Source organism: Suncus etruscus, chromosome 4 (genome assembly GCF_024139225.1).
Source record: "Suncus etruscus isolate mSunEtr1 chromosome 4, mSunEtr1.pri.cur, whole genome shotgun sequence".
NCBI classification, from domain to species: domain Eukaryota; kingdom Metazoa; phylum Chordata; class Mammalia; order Eulipotyphla; family Soricidae; genus Suncus; species Suncus etruscus.
Genome location: NC_064851.1, coordinates 151,785,486 through 151,793,799, shown reverse-complemented (window position 1 = coordinate 151,793,799; position 8,314 = coordinate 151,785,486).

Below are 8,314 nucleotides of genomic sequence, written 5' to 3'. Positions count from 1 at the left end.
TCCAAATCAGGGGCAAAGTTCACAGACAATAATCCTTCCAAGCCCAGCCCAAGAAAATTCATCACGATAAGGGAATTAATCCACTCCACTTCAGGGAGTGCCGGATTAGACATATTATGCCCAGAGGACATTACAATTTACCCAGGAGCATGCCCTTACATGTTAGAAACTGGCATTGTAGGCCCGCCACCCCCAGATACCATGGGTTTGATTCTTGGCAGAAGTTCCCTCAACATAAAGGGTATATCAGTAATCACTGGTGTCATTGACTCAGATTCCATGGGAGAAATCATTGTAGTTATTACTGTACCAGTTACATGGACCTTTAAAAAAGGAGAAGCGATTGCCCAGATAGTAATAGTGCCTTATGTCAAATTTGGGACTTCAGATAAGACTAGAATTGGAGGTTTTGGAAGCACAGATCCGGGTGCTGCTCAAAACCCAATCGTGGCTCTGGTTACTAAATGTAAAGATGAACACCCAATGATCAAACTTCACTTGGAAGGCAAACCCTTTGATGGAATGATAGATACGGGTGCTCAGGTTACTGTAATTTCTGATAAAGAATGGCCAGAAAATTGGCCTCTTCAGGAAATCCCGTATTCCCTAGAAGGAATAGGAGGCCTGAGTTCCTGTCTGTTGAGTACGAGGACTATACTATTTTACGGCCCAGAAAATCAAAAAGCAATAATCAGACCTCACGTGGGCCCATTTTCACCATCCCTGTGGGGCCGTGACCTACACAAACAGTGGAAAGCAGAATTCCACATCCCATTAGCTCCAGAAGAGCCCGAACCTTCTTTTGATTTAAAAACCAAAAAATTTTAGTGGGGGCCACTGCCGTAAAAACACCAGCACCAATAAAAATAAAATGGAAATCTGATGAACCAATTTGGACAGGTCAGTGGCCCCTTAAAACTGATAAATTAAAGGTGCTGACAGAATTAGTGGAGGAACAGCTAAGTTTAGGACATATTGAACCATCTTTTTCTCAATGGAATTCACCTATATTCACTATAAAAAAGAAATCCGGTAAATGGAGACTTTTGATGGATCTTAGAGCTATAAATTTATCCATGATACCTATGGGCAAATTGCAGACTGGTTTACCATCACCTGTAGTTATTCCAAAGGAATGGCCACTAATTATAATTGATCTGAAAGACTGCTTCTACCATATTCCTATCCACCCAGATGATAAAAAACGTTTTGCATTCTCAGTTCCTTCTCTCAATAATACCCATCCCTGCAGACGTTTCCAATGGACTGTTCTCCCCCAAGGCATGCTGAATTCCCCAACCATGTGTCAGTTTTTTGTAGATAAGGTTTTGAGCCCTGCTCGTGAAAAATTTCCTCAAGCCATGATATTTCATTATACAGATGATATCTTGCTCACAATGAACAACGAAACAGATTTACAGGAATTATACTCTTATGTTACTGACTGTTTACAAACATCAGGACTGAAAATAGCTTTAGAAAAAATACAGATAATGCCACCATATCAATATTTGGGTTTTATTTTGGACCGGACGTCTATACGTCCACAAAAATTTTCTATCAAAAAAGAAAACCTCAGAACGCTTAATGATTTTCAGAGACTTTTAGGTGACGTAAATTGGCTCCGCCCTGCACTAGGAATCCCAAATGCAGAGTTATCTAATCTGTTTAAAACGTTGGAGGGTGACCCTGCTTTAGATAGCCCGAGAAATTTAACAACAGCTGCCAAAAATGAATTGGACATCTTCTTGAGCAGATTACAAAAATCGTTTCTCTCAAGATTCATCCCAGGAGAAAAGGTATTACTGTTAATCTTCCCTACTATAGAAACCCCCACAGGGGCCTTGATGCAACAGTCAGGACCTTTGGAATGGGTGTATTTACATAACAAACAACCTCGCTCAGTTGTCCCCTACTTACAACTGATTTCAGAGATTATTATCAAGGCAAGACTCAGATCTATATCTTTACTAGGTTTTGATCCAGATATAATAGTTTTGCCAGTACCAAAAAAGGAAATTGAGTCAATATTGCCAATTAATGAATCTCTATAAAGGGCCCTCTCAGATTTCACAGGAGAAATATCCTCCCATTATCCAGCAGGAAAAATTTGGGACTTTTTAAAGAAAACTCAGTTTGTTATTTCTTCAATTGTTCGGGATTCCCCTATCCCCAATGCCAAGGTTTTTTACATTGATGGATCCCAAAATGGAAAAGGAGGAATAACTGGAGACAACATTAATATGACCATAGATACCAAATATAAATCTGTACAGAAAGTTGAATTAGCAACGTTAATTTACCTATTAGAAAATGTATCTGAAGCCATGAATATAGTTTCTGATTCTTTGTATGTGGTAAATTTATGTCATGTGATAGCCACTGCATCCCTTAATGCTAATAACCCGATCATACAGGACTTACTTAAACAATTACAGCAGCTTCTTCAAAAACGAACTGAGCCCATCTTCATCACGCATATTAGAGCCCACTCAGGTCTTCCAGGACCTATGGCTCAAGGAAATAAAACTGCTGACTTGCTAGCAATGCCTATATTTAAATCACCTATAGAGGAACATTCAGCCCTACACACAAATGCTCGCCGTTTACATGTGAATTACCAAATTCCATGGAGGCAAGCTAGAGAAATTGTAGAAAACTGCAACGTATGTGCACCGTTAACAAAAAAGACTCACATAGCAGGAGCAAACCCAAGAGGCTTACAGTCTAACGAACTTTGGCAAATGGATATAACTCAAACAGATTTATTTCCAAGGAAACCATATCTTCATGTTGTGGTGGACACTTATTCTCGGTTTATGTGGGCAATTCCCATGTCTTCTCAAAAATCTAAGGCTGCTTGTAGTTTTCTTTTACAATGTTTCTCTGTGATGGGTATTCCATATTCTATAAAAACTGATAATGGGCCAGCCTATGTTAGCAAAACTTTTGAATTTTTTTGTAAGGAATGGCAGATAAGACATCTCAGAGGAATTCCTTACAATTGTAGGGGACAGGCCATTGTAGAAAGGACTCACAGAACCTTAAAAACTCAATTGCAAAAAAATAGAAAAAGAGGTTTACCACCAACGGATTTGCTATCTTTGACTCTTATCACACTAAATTACTTTAACTTACCCCAAGGGGAAAGCTACATACACTGCAGCGGAAAGACATTTTAAAGAAGATATTCAGAGACAAGAAACAACCCATAAACCTATTTGGATCAAGGAGGATGAAAAATGGATAGCTGGCTATCTTCTCCTAAGAGGAAGGGGTTATGCCTATGTTTCTATAAATGATGACCCTCCCAAGAAATTTTGGGTTCCATTACGTCTTGTTAGAAATCGGGCTAGCACAAATGATCAGGTTCAGACTACAAACTCCCCTTCAGAGAAAAAACAGAATACTTCAGACACTAACAGCAGTAATATTACTAAGGTCTCTGGGGCAGGGAACGATTTAGCTGTCACACACCATACAATGAGTGAGACTGATGGTAGTGATAAACCCTTACACTCCGAGATGCAAAAGGAAAGACAGGAACCTGTCTTAACTGGGCTCCAAAATATAGGAAACTCTTGCTACATGAACTCAGTATTGCAATGCTTGTATAATATTTCAGACTTAACTCAGTATTTTTATAAAGATCATTATAAAAAGGATATTAACAAGAAAAATCCGATGGGGCATGAAGGTAAATTAGCCGAAGAATTTGGTCGGCTCATCAAAACCATGGGAAATGGATTTCATAGATATATTAACCCTGAAAGCTTCAAAGTAACAATTGGTTTACTTAATGACCAGTTTGCTGGACACAATCAGCAGGATCCTCACGAACTACTGATGTTCCTAATAGAGGGATTACATCAGGACTTGCTTACTGTAAATCTAATGACAGACAAAACTACACATCTCATGGGAAATGAAAATTATGAACAATTTAGTCCAGAACACCAAAAGGCTCATAAATCTATTATTTATGATCTCTTTCAAGGACAATTCAAATCTATACTCCAGTGTCTCACTTGCCACCAAAAGTCTGAGGTTTATGAGACATTTGTTCATTTGTCTTTGGCTGTTACATCTACAGATAAATGTACATTACAGGAATGCCTCTCTGAATTTTTTAAAGAAGAAGAATTAAGAAATGACAACAAAGTTCTGTGCAACAGTTGCAAAAATAGAAGGGATTTTTCAAAGAAAACGTATTTATGGAAACTGCCACCAGTACTTATAATACACTTGAAACGTTTTGCTTTTGATGGCAAACAAATAAAAAAATTGCATACTTATGTAGATTTTCCTTTAGAACACCTCAATTTAGAGGAATTCACTTCAGAGAATAAAAGCAAGATTAAGAAATACAACTTATCATCAGTGTCAAACCATTATGGTAAAGTTCACTATGGACACTGTACTTCATACTGTAAAATTGCTGCAAAACAACACTGGATCAATTTTGATGACAAGAAGATCAAAAAAGTCCCTAATACATTGGTGAAATCCACAGCAGCATACATCCTGTTTTATACTTCTTAGAGATCTACAATGAACACCAGATAATCATTTTACTTCCTTATCAGTTGCTATTAATGCTCTAGGATTCTTTCCACAGGCATGATCAATGAATATAGATTGAAAATCATGAATCCCCAATGTGTTTCCTTGTAGGATGGATTTATGTCTTAATTTCATTATTGCTCTAGGTCTCAGTTAATCATGAAATTTTACAAATTAATTTAGTCAAGGTTCACCTGAAAGAGAAATTTCTCATCATATTAATGTTGTTTTTCTTTCTAGATATACTCATTTAACGACTTTCACTCTTTTTATTTTAACATCATTGCTTTATTTCCCTCAATTTAGGTTTTAAGACGCTGACATAATGATAATTTTAGGTGGACTTTCTTCACAGTGCTTCTTGCCTATGATTGATTATCATAAAGTTACTGTTATACAATAACTTTGTATATATACTGATATACACGTATAGTAGAGTTGTCCATGTTTGTATTACGCATGAAATTCTCTTTCAGATCTGCTAGGCAAAAAAAAAAAAAAAAATTTTAGTGAATTTGAAATGATTTATCTAAACAATTGCCGGCTATTACATTTTAAGGAGCTTTTAGTTGATTCAGCTGAATTCTCTTTTCTTTTGCTCTATTTTGGATCCTTTCCAACAAATATTTTTTAGTATGAGTGAGTGTTATGGCCATATTTTTTGTGAAGTCTGTGTATGTATGTCTTGTTTAGTGTCTGTCTGTTCTGCATATTTTGTATATAGTTTCCTTTTTCCTAACTTTATCTTCCCCAAATTAGTCTTCCTTATCCTTCCTTCTCTCTTCCTAGTCCTTAACATTTTAATTTTCAGGATTTCACATGTGCAACCCATCTCCTTCACCCACAACTACAAGCTTCCTGATCTCGGCGGGAAGAAGAAATCCATGACTGTTGGAGTTTTACACCATATATGCTGCAAACTTGTTGGAAATGAAGCCACCTGGGATTTGTGTCACAATGTAACACCAGAGAAAAGATCCATGGACAAGACCCACAGTCTCTGGATCCCAGTTAAACTGTGCTATCTGAATTTCTGGTTTTCCATCCACATACAAAATGCTATTGTTGACCGTTTCTACAATGGCTACCCCAAGATTGCACCGATCCCAAAGGAAATACAGAAGCCCAACCAACTTATGATGTAATGAGGTAACGCTTGGGGATGCCCCAACACATGGATGACTGTACTGGCCTTCCTTCTTCATTCAGCTTGATGTTATCTCCTGTACAAGGCTTCAACCCGCTTTTCCAGACCCATCAAGTGTCTTCTGCCGGTCTTTTTGGAGTTCCAGACCCCTCATATTTACAGATTGGTATTGAACTCTGTAGAAATTACATCTGTTGTTTTTCCCATAACTGTAATCCTTTGAAGTTACGTTTGGTACTACACTTCTTTTGACTATCGTAATTAATGTTTTTCTATTTTAGTTTTTAATATTAGGAATCGATGTTGTATTACATTAAGGTTTTGCTTTCTTGACTTTAGGTTTGTGAGTTATATATTATTGTCTATAATTTCCCAAATGATATTTTTGTCTGTTCTCAGGGTTTTTTGCGTGGGCGCATCATAGGCAAAATACTAGGTTTATAGAAGGTTCCATCCATTTTGGATGGACCCTCAAGTTGTTTATTTACACAGGGAGGGTCTCTACCTTAAACATTTTGTTTTGGTTTGTGACTTAAGCTCCCATCTATAAATAGTCGACATCAATTTCAGACATCTTATGGACTTCAGACCGGATTAAGAACTTGGACTAAATTCAGATACCTATTGATCATCATTGCAGTGGCTCCCCACTGTGCAGAGGGTGTATGTGCCACTTCTTCCGAAATAAAGGCCTAGTTCAATGCCCTCAAAGATGGGCTTTCTGGTCTACCTGAACTTGAATGAAAATGGAGCTGGAGAGATAGCATGGAGGTGAGGCATTGGCCTTTCATGCAGAAGGTCATTGGTTCAAATGCCGGTATCTGCCAGGAGCGATTTCTGAATGTGGAGTCAGGAGTAACTCCTGAGCACTGCCAGGTGTGACCCAAAAACGACCACCACCACCAACAACAACAACAAATAAAGAAAAGGTGCTTCTTCTTGCCTGCTACACAACCTTTCTGGTGTCTCTTCGAAAGATCTATGTACGTCTTAGATTTATCTTCTCAGGAGCTTGTAGTTGATTCCTTGATACATGTTTCTGGTTTTAGACACCCTGTGCTTAGGTTAGAAGTTTTTCTTTACATTTTCCTGTGATGCGCTTATGCAAACAGCCGCTCTTTTATTATTGACTAATTTTTCTTTTAATAATTGTAGACAATATTGTTTGTTTACTAAAAACAAAAGGGGGAATTGTTGTGTATGTAAATATTTTGGGGGATTACTATGTTGCTCACCCTAATCTGTGCCCTACCCTAGGGTGTGACCTGGCATTCTGCCCCCACCCTAGGGTAGGACCTGATTCTGCTTCCACCATTGGTTGGTATCTGATCCCACCATTGGGTGGGACCTGACTCTGGAGTATAAGAGCAAGGGTCTGTGGAAGGCGAGGAGCTTTTTTGCTGGCTGGAACTGAATCTGAGTCTTTGGACTTCAGTTTTGTCCATCCGAATAAAGCAAATATTTCCACGAGCCTGATTGTCTGCGAGCTGTTTACCCGCCGTTTCACCTCAGAACCGTGGGCTAGACAGGGTGGCAGACGCGTGCTCCGAGCTGGAAGAGAAGGGCCTCATTCTCCATCCCACCATCAGTCAACCTCTTCAGGGGCTGACCTGCTACAATATGAATTTCCCAGGAAAAAAAATGTCTACTTTTGGGAATTGAACTTTCTGGGGACATCAAAGGCTAGTTTTCATCAGAGTCACCTCTGGGTCTTTGAACTTATGTTTCAGTAGGTATAAATACAGGGTGGTATTTGAGAACTGGTATTTCTAACAAGTTTCCAAGTGACCCTGAGGTAGGAGGTCCCAACACTTACACATAGTCACTACTAGGACTTTACTGACCTCTTCTAGAAATAAGCACTTGCCAAAATATCATATCTTGGGTAGCCTGTTCTGACATTTTGTGGAAGTTTATTCTTCAATATGAATATTTCTAGTCTTACTACAGTTCTATACCCATAACAAATGCTCAATAAATGCCTCGTTTTGACTGAGCCATTTCATTTTATTTGTATTTTGTTATTTAGTTCTAAATAACTTACAATACATCTAGTGTTAACTATTGTTACTCAATTGGCTCTCTCTCTGTCTTTTTATATTTTATTTTTTGTTTGTTTTGGGTCACACCTGGAGGTGCTCAGGAGTTACTCTCAGCTCTGTGTTCAGAAATTGCTCCTAGCTGGGGGACCATATGGGATGCCGAGTACAAGGCAAATGCCCTACCTCTGTGCGATCTCTCTGACCCCTCTCTTTGTCCTTTTAAATTTAAATGCAATTGAAGATGGAGCATAGAGGTAAATCTGCCTTGCAAGCTCTAGCCTAGGACAGACTGTAGTTCAATCCCCTCCATGTGCCATATGGTTCCCCCCAAGCCAGGAGCGATTTCTGAGCACATAGCCAAGAGTAACCCCTAAGGGTCAACGAGTGTGGCCCAAAAACAAAAACAATAATATATTTAAATGCAATTGTCCCAGCCTTGGATGGAAAATTGGGGAAGTGGGGAATATGAGTTCTCTACTTGCTATTAGGAAAAAAAAAAAAGACAGCTTTGTAATTACTCACGTTGCCTAAAAATGAGATTGTCAGCCTAAAAAATTTATTC